Genomic DNA, 11,698 nt, shown 5'->3' with positions numbered 1-11,698 from the left:
AAACAACTGAATCAATCGTTAACTACATGGTTTACAATATGTGATGATGGATACTGTACCTCTGTGTGCTATGTAGGTCCACTATGATGGACGCTATGACTGACAAAGCAAAAGAACATAACATCATATTAGAAATAATCTTTGTCGAATGTGGTTTCTATATTTTGTAGCTATTGTAGCCTAACTATTTCTAACATTGTTTTAAATGCAGCTAAAATATAATTCACTGTTGTAAAACAAATGGTGTCTCATATCATCTCTCCTTACAGTTCTGTACAGTACTAATTAGAGTGTGGAAATGGCTTTAAACACAAGTTTAGGCCATGTTCATGGACAACTGTTTCAAAAGGTATTTCACATGTGTAACACACAAATATTGTCACCTACCAACTGTCCTTCTAGATCTGTAATAGAAGCATTGTGGACATTTCCTAAAACATGATTTTAGACCAAGCTCAAAGAACACAGTTTAAAAATATATTTCACACTTGTAACACACAAATGGTACAAACTGTCTGTTGTATTAAATATTTTATCCACACAACAGTTCTATCCTGATTAGTGTATGAGAAGTTCTCAACTGTATTTTAAATTAAACAAACAAGAGTTATTAAAGTGTGAAAACAGTAAGAACTGGGGAAAACAGTCCAAGACTAAGGCCCTGATCCAAGCTGAGGCCCTGGGCCCTAAATCAGGGTTGTCAAACTCATTCCATGGAGGACTGAGTGTATGCTGGTTTTACAAGTTGTGTCCAATTAAGACCTAGACAACCAGTGAGGGGAGTTTAACTAATCAATTACCTTAAATGATCAATCAAGTATAAGGGAGGGGTGAAAACCTGCAGAAACTCTGCCCTCCATGGAATGAGTTTGACACATGTGGCCTATATTCTCAGATGTCAGGGATGTAAACAGTGATGTATAACCCCTGGCTCATCAGGCCATGCAGATGGAGATGGCAACCTATATGTCTCTCTTCTCATTCATTATATGTTTCCCTGGAAGACTGCTGTTATGATGAAGACATCACGTCTACAGATGTTATCTAATGAGCATTGCATTCTCTCAACATGCAGACATAAAAATATATATTTCTCCACTCCTGTTCCCAAGTCCACATTTTGACAACATTTAGTGTATAATTTTACTGTAATAAATGTTTCATTCTGCAGGAGTTATTATTAAGGCTATAGTCCTATTTACACTGGACTAGTATTACTAGAAGACGTTGGTTATGTATTTATTACCCAGAATGTCCGTTATTCCAGAGGACCTTTCAGACCGGATTCTTTTTTCCCAAACTGACCCCTGTAATTATTTCTTTTTTCTCTATAAATTGACAGCTATGACGGAGGCCTGGAGTTTTTTTTTTCTAGGTGTCAAAAAGCAGTCCAGGTGATAACAGGATACACTGGTAATCATCTTGGTTCACAATTTTCTAAACCATCCTTCAGATGTGATGTAAACAGCCTGGCCTAGAAAGTGAACTTGTACCAAACACTGTCGCATAGCTTTTTTTTCCACCTTGATTTAACTAGGCAAGTCAGTTAAGAACAAATTCTTATTTGAATTGACAGCCTCGGAACAGTGGGTTAACTGCCTTGTTCAGAAAGACAGATATTTATCTTGTCAGGTCAGGGCTTTGATTCAGCAACCTTTCAGTTACTAGTCTGACACTCGAACCACTACGCTACCCTGCCGCCCCTATTGGATTAGTAAGCAAACATATTTTTGTGATCCTCCAGAAATGTATTGAGGTATATCCATAATGTGATGTGTAAAATGAATTGATCATGTACAAAATGCATTCAACTACCAAAAGTTAAAGTTCAACATTTTATTTTTTTAAATGGAGACACTCCTGAAATAGATATTAGGGGGACGTCCATCAGTAGCCTTGGTAACAAAGCCTGGGGTAGAGGGAGGTCCATCAGTAGCCTTGGTAACAAAGCCTGGGGTAGAGGGAGGTCCATCAGTAGCCTTGGTAACAAGGCCTGGGGTAGAGGGAGGTCCATCAGTAGCCTTGGTTACAAGGCCTGGGGTAGAGGGAGGTCCATCAGTAGCCTTGGTTACAAAGCCTGGGGTAGAGGGAGGTCCATCAGTAGCCTTGGTAACAAGGCCTGGGGTAGAGGGAGGTCCATCAGTAGCCTTGGTAACAAAGCCTGGAGTAGAGGGAGGTCCATCAGTAGCCTTGGTAACAAGGCCTGGGGTAGAGGGAGGTCCATCAGTAGCCTTGGTTACAAAGCCTGGGGTAGAGGGAGGTCCATCAGTAGCCTTGGTAACAAGGCCTGGGGTAGAGGGAGGTTTAACCGATCTCTTATTATTCAAGCAGGAGCAAAGGGGACACAACATGTCCCTGTCCCAGTCCTGTCTTCTTCTGTCTCTGATTCACTTTCACTTTTGGTGACAGAGAGATGCTCCCCACTCCCCTTCTGGAAAGGGACTGAGATCTTGAACACCTCTCATTAAACCAAGCAGGCCTTCTTTCTTTCAATCTACCTCCAAGAAAATAGAAACAGCAACCAGGATGATCACCAAAACCACAACCACCACCACCACCCATGTTGGCATTCCTGTGTTGTCGTTGTTCTTTTCTTTTGGTGTGATAGTGAAAATGACAGCTCCTGGATTTCCTCTCTGGTGGTCAGGTCCGAAGAAACACAGGCATGTCCCCTGATCAGAATGGCGTAGGTCAGTGAGGATGAAGGAAATATCTCCCTGTCGGAAACCATCCATGGACCCAGATACCCTGTCCTTATACCCAGAGCCATAGGTTGGCTAAAGATAGTAATAGTGACAGATAGATATATTGATAGTGAAGAACACTATGAAGTTATTAGTCTCACAATGGATTTCTAGGAACCCCTTATAGTATAGTGCTAAGATCACATACAAACCAACAGCCTCCTTAATATCAAAACATATTATTTTAAAAACTGAGAATGGAGCGTTCTGCATGAAATATGTACTTTATTATTGTCAATGACATGTCACACAGCCATTGGTTGATGCAATGTGGCGTGTGGAATGTAGACCTCCTCCTACGAATTCAGTGGGCTGGGTTGCAGAGGAACTCAGCAGTGGCTGGTAGCGACGAAAGACAAGCGCGTGACATGCCAGTGTTTGTTCCTGAGGGGATGTGTTTTCTTGGTCTTGGATCCACAGAGTGACAGCAGAATGGTCCATTGATTCTATGGTTCTTTCCTTCCCTTCTTATTTCTGCCACCATGGCATGATCCAGAGCAGGGGGGTGTAACTGGGTCCTTCAAAATCACTGTTATAGTGATAGGAAGAGACACAGAGGATTTTGCAACAAGTGCAAGTAGGAAAACAGTCATTACACTTTTCCCCTTCATAATCAAGGCAGCTCTCAAACACTTAATCTGGCTTCAGGGTACTTTATTGTTGCTTGGCAGCTTCGCTCTCATTTATTTTCACTCAGAAAAGACGTTCTTTATAAAGGTTTCATATTCGGTTCGATGGTGACTCCTCCCCCTCAGTTTAATAACAGAATAAAGACTGGAGATACCACAGACACTGCAACACATGGAAATCTGCCAAACCAGCCGCGATAGCAGCTTTGATCAGCTATGCCACGATCAGAACATTTAAATTACTTTTATTTTAAGACTGCCGGGCATTCTGCACTGATCAAACATGGAAGTGAAAGACGCTCGTCCTTCGAGCCAAAACGAGCTACACCCCAGATAGCAGAGCTGCTCAGCCGCTTCACCTGCCGCTGACTGTCGTCTCCTCACACAGCCCAGACGTTATTCTCCCTCCAGCAACACTACAACTGCCAGTTGAAATCAAACCATTTTCAGCGTCAAACCAGCAGACTAGTCCTACTGCCATTACCCATATCAACCATGTCCCCAGTGTCCTTTTCTCAATAATCATAATATCGCTGCCTACACTATCATTTTATACATTATACCATTATATTCATGTGGTACATAAATCATCTGACAGTCATTTTATGTTTATTCAATTGGTTTATTCAATTTTTCTTAAGTACGATATTGCCATTTACCAGTATTAATAGTAATTCATACATTGTAATTATTCGTTGGAGCTCTCGCTCATATAGTAGCACGTACACAGAATACAGTAAAACAGTCACAATAGAATATCAATAAATAGAAATAGACCAACAACTAAAAGTTCAGAGTGGTAAGATTATAATAACACTACAGTCATGAATGCTAAAGTGTTAAAAACAGCAGTCAGATAAAAGCTATTCTTGAACCTGGTAGTGGAGGTGCTGCTGTCCTTCCTCCACACAGTAAGCCTGTCCGACTGTCCTGTACCTCCCTCTGGATGGCAGCGGTGGCAGAGTAGAGAGAAACCGACGAAGTGTGTAAGTCATGCTGGTGGCTGGTAGCGGAGTCGAGTAGAGAGAGGTCTTGGATCCACCGAGTGAAAGCCGTACAGAATATTCCCTTTCCTCAATATCTGACGGTCCATAGACTAAAGAGAAGGAGAGATGGTGAGAGACTGGTCCGTCAGAGAACAGGGGGAAACAGGCTCACGGGCTCTCCTCCATCTGTCCTTACAACATTACGCTTATCCAACCAGTAGCGGGGCAAGTCTGGCTGAACAGGATAGAGTGTCAGCAAATTACATGGGGTGGCAGCGGAGTGCGCGTAATGTGGGTGTGGTGTAGAGCGCGTAGTTGGGGCAGCCTTCTGAGTAAGTGAAAGACTTTCGGCCGAAGATCCACTCTCGGCCGACGAGCCTGAAGGAGCTAAAGCGTATATATATAGGTGTTCCGCGGCTTCACTGGCAGTGCTCCCGATACGCTCACAGCCCAGCCGTTCTCCTCCTGACCGACCCCACTTCAGCTGCTTCTCCGAGTTAAGACGCGTATTCATTGTCAAACCAGCAGACGAATTCAACTACCATAACGATGTCCCTGTGTCCTCTGTTCCCTTTTCTTAAATATCAACATATACACACAATATGATTATATACATTATACTATCGTTATATTTCTGTGGTACCGATATTATCTGTTAATTTTTTTGCTAAAACTAAGTTAGTTTTACTTAGTTAGTTAATATATTATTTACGTTATATATTTGTGAAACGTAGTAGTGTGTAATGTAATGTTCTTATAAGAAAATAAAAAATGTGCATACGGAACTCTTGAACACAAACCGCAGCAGTATAAACCTTGGTAATGTTAGGAGCAGAACACTTTCGGATAAGGACGAGGAGTCACCATCTCACCGAAGATGTTACCTTTATAAAGTGAGTGAGTGAGATTTCTGTATGCATAAAAGTGCTGCCAACCGTCCAGAAACAACAAAGTTTCCTGAAGCCAAATTGAGGGCGTGAGCACTGCCTATAGAGAACTGCTTCGATTATGAAGGGGGACGAGTCATCACCTTTTTCCTGTTTGCACTTGTTGTAAAATACTCATTGTCTCATCCTATCAATTTAACAGTGATGTTGAATGACCCAGTTACACTCTGCTCTGGATCTTGCGTTGGTGGTGTCATCGAGTTGAGGCGTTATCAGGAATCTCAATCAGGGTCCATGAAGATGGTTGCTAAACTTGATGGAGATCATTTAACCACAGGTGAAGGATTTTTTAAGAAGAGGTTTGAAAACAGGGATGGAAAATTCTCTCTAACCATCTCCTCAGCTGAGTACAATGACATGGGGTTGTACGAGTGTGTCTGTGGCGAGTACATACAGCATGTAAATCTACAAGTTTTGGTCCCCACTGACAAATCTGCCCATGTTGGAGGACATGTCACACTTGCCTGCCATGGCTTAACTAATAAACAGACTAAGGACAGTGAGATATATGTCCAATGGATGAAAGATGGACAGAATGTGTCTACCATCAGTGCAGGGAATGTAACCTATGGCTCTGGGTATAATGACAGGGTATCTGTGTCCATGGATGCTTACCGAAACGGAGACATTTTCCTCAACCTCACAGACTTACGCCTTTCTGATCAGGGGACATACCTGTGTTTCTTCGGACCTGACCACCAGAGAGGAAATCCAGGAGCTGTAATTCTCAATATCACACCCAAAGAAAAGAACAACGACAACACAGGAATGCCAACATGGGTGAAGGTGGTGGTGTTGGTGGTAGTTTTGGTGATCATCCTAGTTGCTGTTTACTGTTTTCCTGGAGGTAGATTGAAAGAAACAATGGCTGCTTGGTTTAAAGGGACTTGTTTGAGATCTCAGTTCAGTCCCTGTCCAGAAGGGGAACAGGGTGGGGAGCATCTCTCTGTCAACATAAGTGAAAGTGAATCAGAGACAGAAGAAGACAGGACTGGGACAAGGACATGTTTTGTCCCCTATGCACCTGCCTGTATCATCAGAGCCCTGTCAGAACCTCCCTCGACCACCGGACTTGTTACCAAGGCTACTGATTGACCTCCCTCTACCCCAGGCCTTGTCACCAATGGTACTGAATGACCTCCCTCTATCCCAGGCCTTGTCACCAATGGTACTGAAGAACCTCCCTCTATCCCAGGCCTTGTTACCAAGATGATGGACCTCCCTATAATATATATTTCATGATTGTTTACTGTCTCCAGTTTGTTTAATAAAATGTTAAACTTTAACTTTTGGTAGTTGAATGTATTTTGTACGTGATCAATTCATTTTACACATCACATTATGGATATACCTCAAATGTTATTCTACAAGATCCAGACACAAAACAACTGAATCAATCGTTAACTACATGGTTTACAATATGTGATGATGGATACTGTACCTCTGTGTGCTATGTAGGTCCACTATGATGGACGCTATGACTGACAAAGCAAAAGAACATAACATCATATTAGAAATAATCTTTGTCGAATGTGGTTTCTATATTTTGTAGCTATTGTAGCCTAACTATTTCTAACATTGTTTTAAATGCAGCTAAAATATAATTCACTGTTGTAAAACAAATGGTGTCTCATATCATCTCTCCTTACAGTTCTGTACAGTACTAATTAGAGTGTGGAAATGGCTTTAAACACAAGTTTAGGCCATGTTCATGGACAACTGTTTCAAAAGGTATTTCACATGTGTAACACACAAATATTGTCACCTACCAACTGTCCTTCTAGATCTGTAATAGTTGCATTGTGGACATTTCCTAAAACATGATTTTAGACCAAGCTCAAAGAACACAGTTTAAAAATATATTTCACACTTGTAACACACAAATGGTACAAACTGTCTGTTGTATTAAATATTTTATCCACACAACAGTTCTATCCTGATTAGTGTATGAGAAGTTCTCAACTGTATTTTAAATTAAACAAACAAGAGTTATTAAAGTGTGAAAACAGTAAGAACTGGGGAAAACAGTCCAAGACTAAGGCCCTGATCCAAGCTGAGGCCCTGGGCCCTAAATCAGGGTTGTCAAACTCATTCCATGGAGGACTGAGTGTATGCTGGTTTTACAAGTTGTGTCCAATTAAGACCTAGACAACCAGTGAGGGGAGTTTAACTAATCAATTACCTTAAATGATCAATCAAGTATAAGGGAGGGGTGAAAACCTGCAGAAACTCTGCCCTCCATGGAATGAGTTTGACACATGTGGCCTATATTCTCAGATGTCAGGGATGTAAACAGTGATGTATAACCCCTGGCTCATCAGGCCATGCAGATGGAGTTGGCAACCTATATGTCTCTCTTCTCATTCATTATATGTTTCCCTGGAAGACTGCTGTTATGATGAAGACATCACGTCTACAGATGTTATCTAATGAGCATTGCATTCTCTCAACATGCAGACATAAAAATATATATTTCTCCACTCCTGTTCCCAAGTCCACATTTTGACAACATTTAGTGTATAATTTTACTGTAATAAATGTTTCATTCTGCAGGAGTTATTATTAAGGCTATAGTCCTATTTACACTGGACTAGTATTACTAGAAGACGTTGGTTATGTATTTATTACCCAGAATGTCCGTTATTCCAGAGGACCTTTCAGACCGGATTCTTTTTTCCCAAACTGACCCCTGTAATTATTTCTTTTTTCTCTATAAATTGACAGCTATGACGGAGGCCTGGAGTTTTTTTTTTTTTCTAGGTGTCAAAAAGCAGTCCAGGTGATAACAGGATACACTGGTAATCATCTTGGTTCACAATTTTCTAAACCATCCTTCAGATGTGATGTAAACAGCCTGGCCTAGAAAGTGAACTTGTACCAAACACTGTCGCATAGCTTTTTTTCCACCTTGATTTAACTAGGCAAGTCAGTTAAGAACAAATTCTTATTTGAATTGACAGCCTCGGAACAGTGGGTTAACTGCCTTGTTCAGAAAGACAGATATTTATCTTGTCAGGTCAGGGCTTTGATTCAGCAACCTTTCAGTTACTAGTCTGACACTCGAACCACTACGCTACCCTGCCGCCCCTATTGGATTAGTAAGCAAACATATTTTTGTGATCCTCCAGAAATGTATTGAGGTATATCCATAATGTGATGTGTAAAATGAATTGATCATGTACAAAATGCATTCAACTACCAAAAGTTAAAGTTCAACATTTTATTTTTTTAAATGGAGACACTCCTGAAATAGATATTAGGGGGACGTCCATCAGTAGCCTTGGTAACAAAGCCTGGGGTAGAGGGAGGTCCATCAGTAGCCTTGGTTACAAGGCATGGGGTAGAGGGAGGTCCATCAGTAGCCTTGGTAACAAAGCCTGGGGTAGAGGGAGGTCCATCAGTAGCCTTGGTAACAAAGCCTGGGGTAGAGGGAGGTCCATCAGTAGCCTTGGTAACAAAGCCTGGGGTAGAGGGAGGTCCATCAGTAGCCTTGGTAACAAAGCCTGGGGTAGAGGGAGGTCCATCAGTAGCCTTGGTTACAAGGCATGGGGTAGAGGGAGGTCCATCAGTAGCCTTGGTAACAAGGCCTGGGGTAGAGGGAGGTTCTAACCGATCTCTTATTATTCAAGCAGGAGCAAAGGGGACACAACATGTCCCTGTCCCAGTCCTGTCTTCTTCTGTCTCTGATTCACTTTCACTTTTGGTGACAGAGAGATGCTCCCCACTCCCCTTCTGGAAAGGGACTGAGATCTTGAACACCTCTCATTAAACCAAGCAGGCCTTCTTTCTTTCAATCTACCTCCAAGAAAATAGAAACAGCAACCAGGATGATCACCAAAACCACAACCACCACCACCAGCCATGTTGGCATTCCTGTGTTGTCGTTGTTCTTTTCTTTTGGTGTGATAGTGAAAATGACAGCTCCTGGATTTCCTCTCTGGTGGTCAGGTCCGAAGAAACACAGGCATGTCCCCTGATCAGAATGGCGTAGGTCAGTGAGGATGAAGGAAATATCTCCCCGTCGGAAACCATCCATGGACCCAGATACCCTGTCCTTATACCCAGAGCCATAGGTTGTCTAAAGACAGTAATAGTGACAGATAGATATATTGATAGTGAAGAACACTATGAAGTTATTAGTCTCACAATGGATTTCTAGGAACCCCTTATAGTATAGTGCTAAGATCACATACAAACCAACAGCCTCCTTAATATCAAAACATATTATTTTAAAAACTGAGAATGGAGCGTTCTGCATGAAATATGTACTTTATTATTGTCAATGGCATGTCACACAGCCATTGGTTGATGCAATGTGGCGTGTGGAATGTAGACCTCCTCCTACGAATTCAGTGGGCTGGGCTGCAGAGGAACTCAGCAGTGGCTGGTAGCGACGAAAGACAAGCGCGTGACATGCCAGTGTTTGTTCCTGAGGGGATGTGTTTTCTTGGTCTTGAATCCACAGAGTGACAGCAGAATGGTCCATTGATTCTATGGTTCTTTCCTTCCCTTCTTATTTCTGCCACCATGGCATGATCCAGAGCAGGGGGGTGTAACTGGGTCGTTCAAAATCACTGTTATAGTGATAGGAAGAGACACAGAGGATTTTGCAACAAGTGCAAGTAGGAAAACAGTCATTACACTTTTCCCCTTCATAATCAAGGCAGCTCTCAAACACTTAATCTGGCTTCAGGGTACTTTATTGTTGCTTGGCAGCTTCGCTCTCATTTATTTTCACTCAGAAAAGACGTTCTTTATAAAGGTTTCATATTCGGTTCGATGGTGACTCCTCCCCTCAGTTTAATAACAGAATAAAGACTGGAGATACCACAGACACTGCAACACATGGAAATCTGCCAAACCAGCCGCGATAGCAGCTTTGATCAGCTATGCCACGATCAGAACATTTAAATTACTTTTATTTTAAGACTGCCGGGCATTCTGCACTGATCAAACATGGAAGTGAAAGACGCTCGTCCTTCGAGCCAAAACGAGCTACACCCCAGATAGCAGAGCTGCTCAGCCGCTTCACCTGCCGCTGACTGTCGTCTCCTCACACAGCCCAGACGTTATTCTCCCTCCAGCAACACTACAACTGCCAGTTGAAATCAAACCATTTTCAGCGTCAAACCAGCAGACTAGTCCTACTGCCATTACCCATATCAACCATGTCCCCAGTGTCCTTTTCTCAATAATCATAATATCGCTGCCTACACTATCATTTTATACATTATACCATTATATTCATGTGGTACATAAATCATCTGACAGTCATTTTATGTTTATTCAATTGGTTTATTCAATTTTTCTTAAGTACGATATTGCCATTTACCAGTATTAATAGTAATTCATACATTGTAATTATTCGTTGGAGCTCTCGCTCATATAGTAGCACGTACACAGAATACAGTAAAACAGTCACAATAGAATATCAATAAATAGAAATAGACCAACAACTAAAAGTTCAGAGTGGTAAGATTATAATAACACTACAGTCATGAATGCTAAAGTGTTAAAAACAGCAGTCAGATAAAAGCTATTCTTGAACCTGGTAGTGGAGGTGCTGCTGTCCTTCCTCCACACAGTAAGCCTGTCCGACTGTCCTGTACCTCCCTCTGGATGGCAGCGGTGGCAGAGTAGAGAGAAACCGACGAAGTGTGTAAGTCATGCTGGTGGCTGGTAGCGGAGTCGAGTAGAGAGGGGTCTTGGATCCACCGAGTGAAAGCCGTACAGAATATTCCCTTTCCTCAATATCTGACGGTCCATAGACTAAAGAGAAGGAGAGATGGTGAGAGACTGGTCCGTCAGAGAACAGGGGGAAACAGGCTCACGGGCTCTCCTCCATCTGTCCTTACAACATTACGCTTATCCAACCAGTAGCGGGGCAAGTCTGGCTGAACAGGATAGAGTGTCAGCAAATTACATGGGGTGGCAGCGGAGTGCGCGTAATGTGGGTGTGGTGTAGAGCGCGTAGTTGGGGCAGCCTTCTGAGTAAGTGAAAGACTTTCGGCCGAAGATCCACTCTCGGCCGACGAGCCTGAAGGAGCTAAAGCGTATATATATAGGTGTTCCGCGGCTTCACTGGCAGTGCTCCCGATACGCTCACAGCCCAGCCGTTCTCCTCCTGACCGACCCCACTTCAGCTGCTTCTCCGAGTTAAGACGCGTATTCATTGTCAAACCAGCAGACGAATTCAACTACCATAACGATGTCCCTGTGTCCTCTGTTCCCTTTTCTTAAATATCATCATATACACACAATATGATTATATACATTATACTATCGTTATATTTCTGTGGTACCGATATTATCTGTTAAATTTTCTGCTAAAACTAAGTTAGTTTTACTTAGTTAGTTAATATATTATTTACGTTATATATTTGTGAAACGTA

Source organism: Oncorhynchus masou, chromosome 23, assembly GCF_036934945.1.
Source record: "Oncorhynchus masou masou isolate Uvic2021 chromosome 23, UVic_Omas_1.1, whole genome shotgun sequence".
Lineage (NCBI taxonomy): Eukaryota > Metazoa > Chordata > Actinopteri > Salmoniformes > Salmonidae > Oncorhynchus > Oncorhynchus masou.
The sequence above is the reverse complement of the archived record's forward strand: the minus strand, read 5'-3'. Positions refer to the sequence as shown.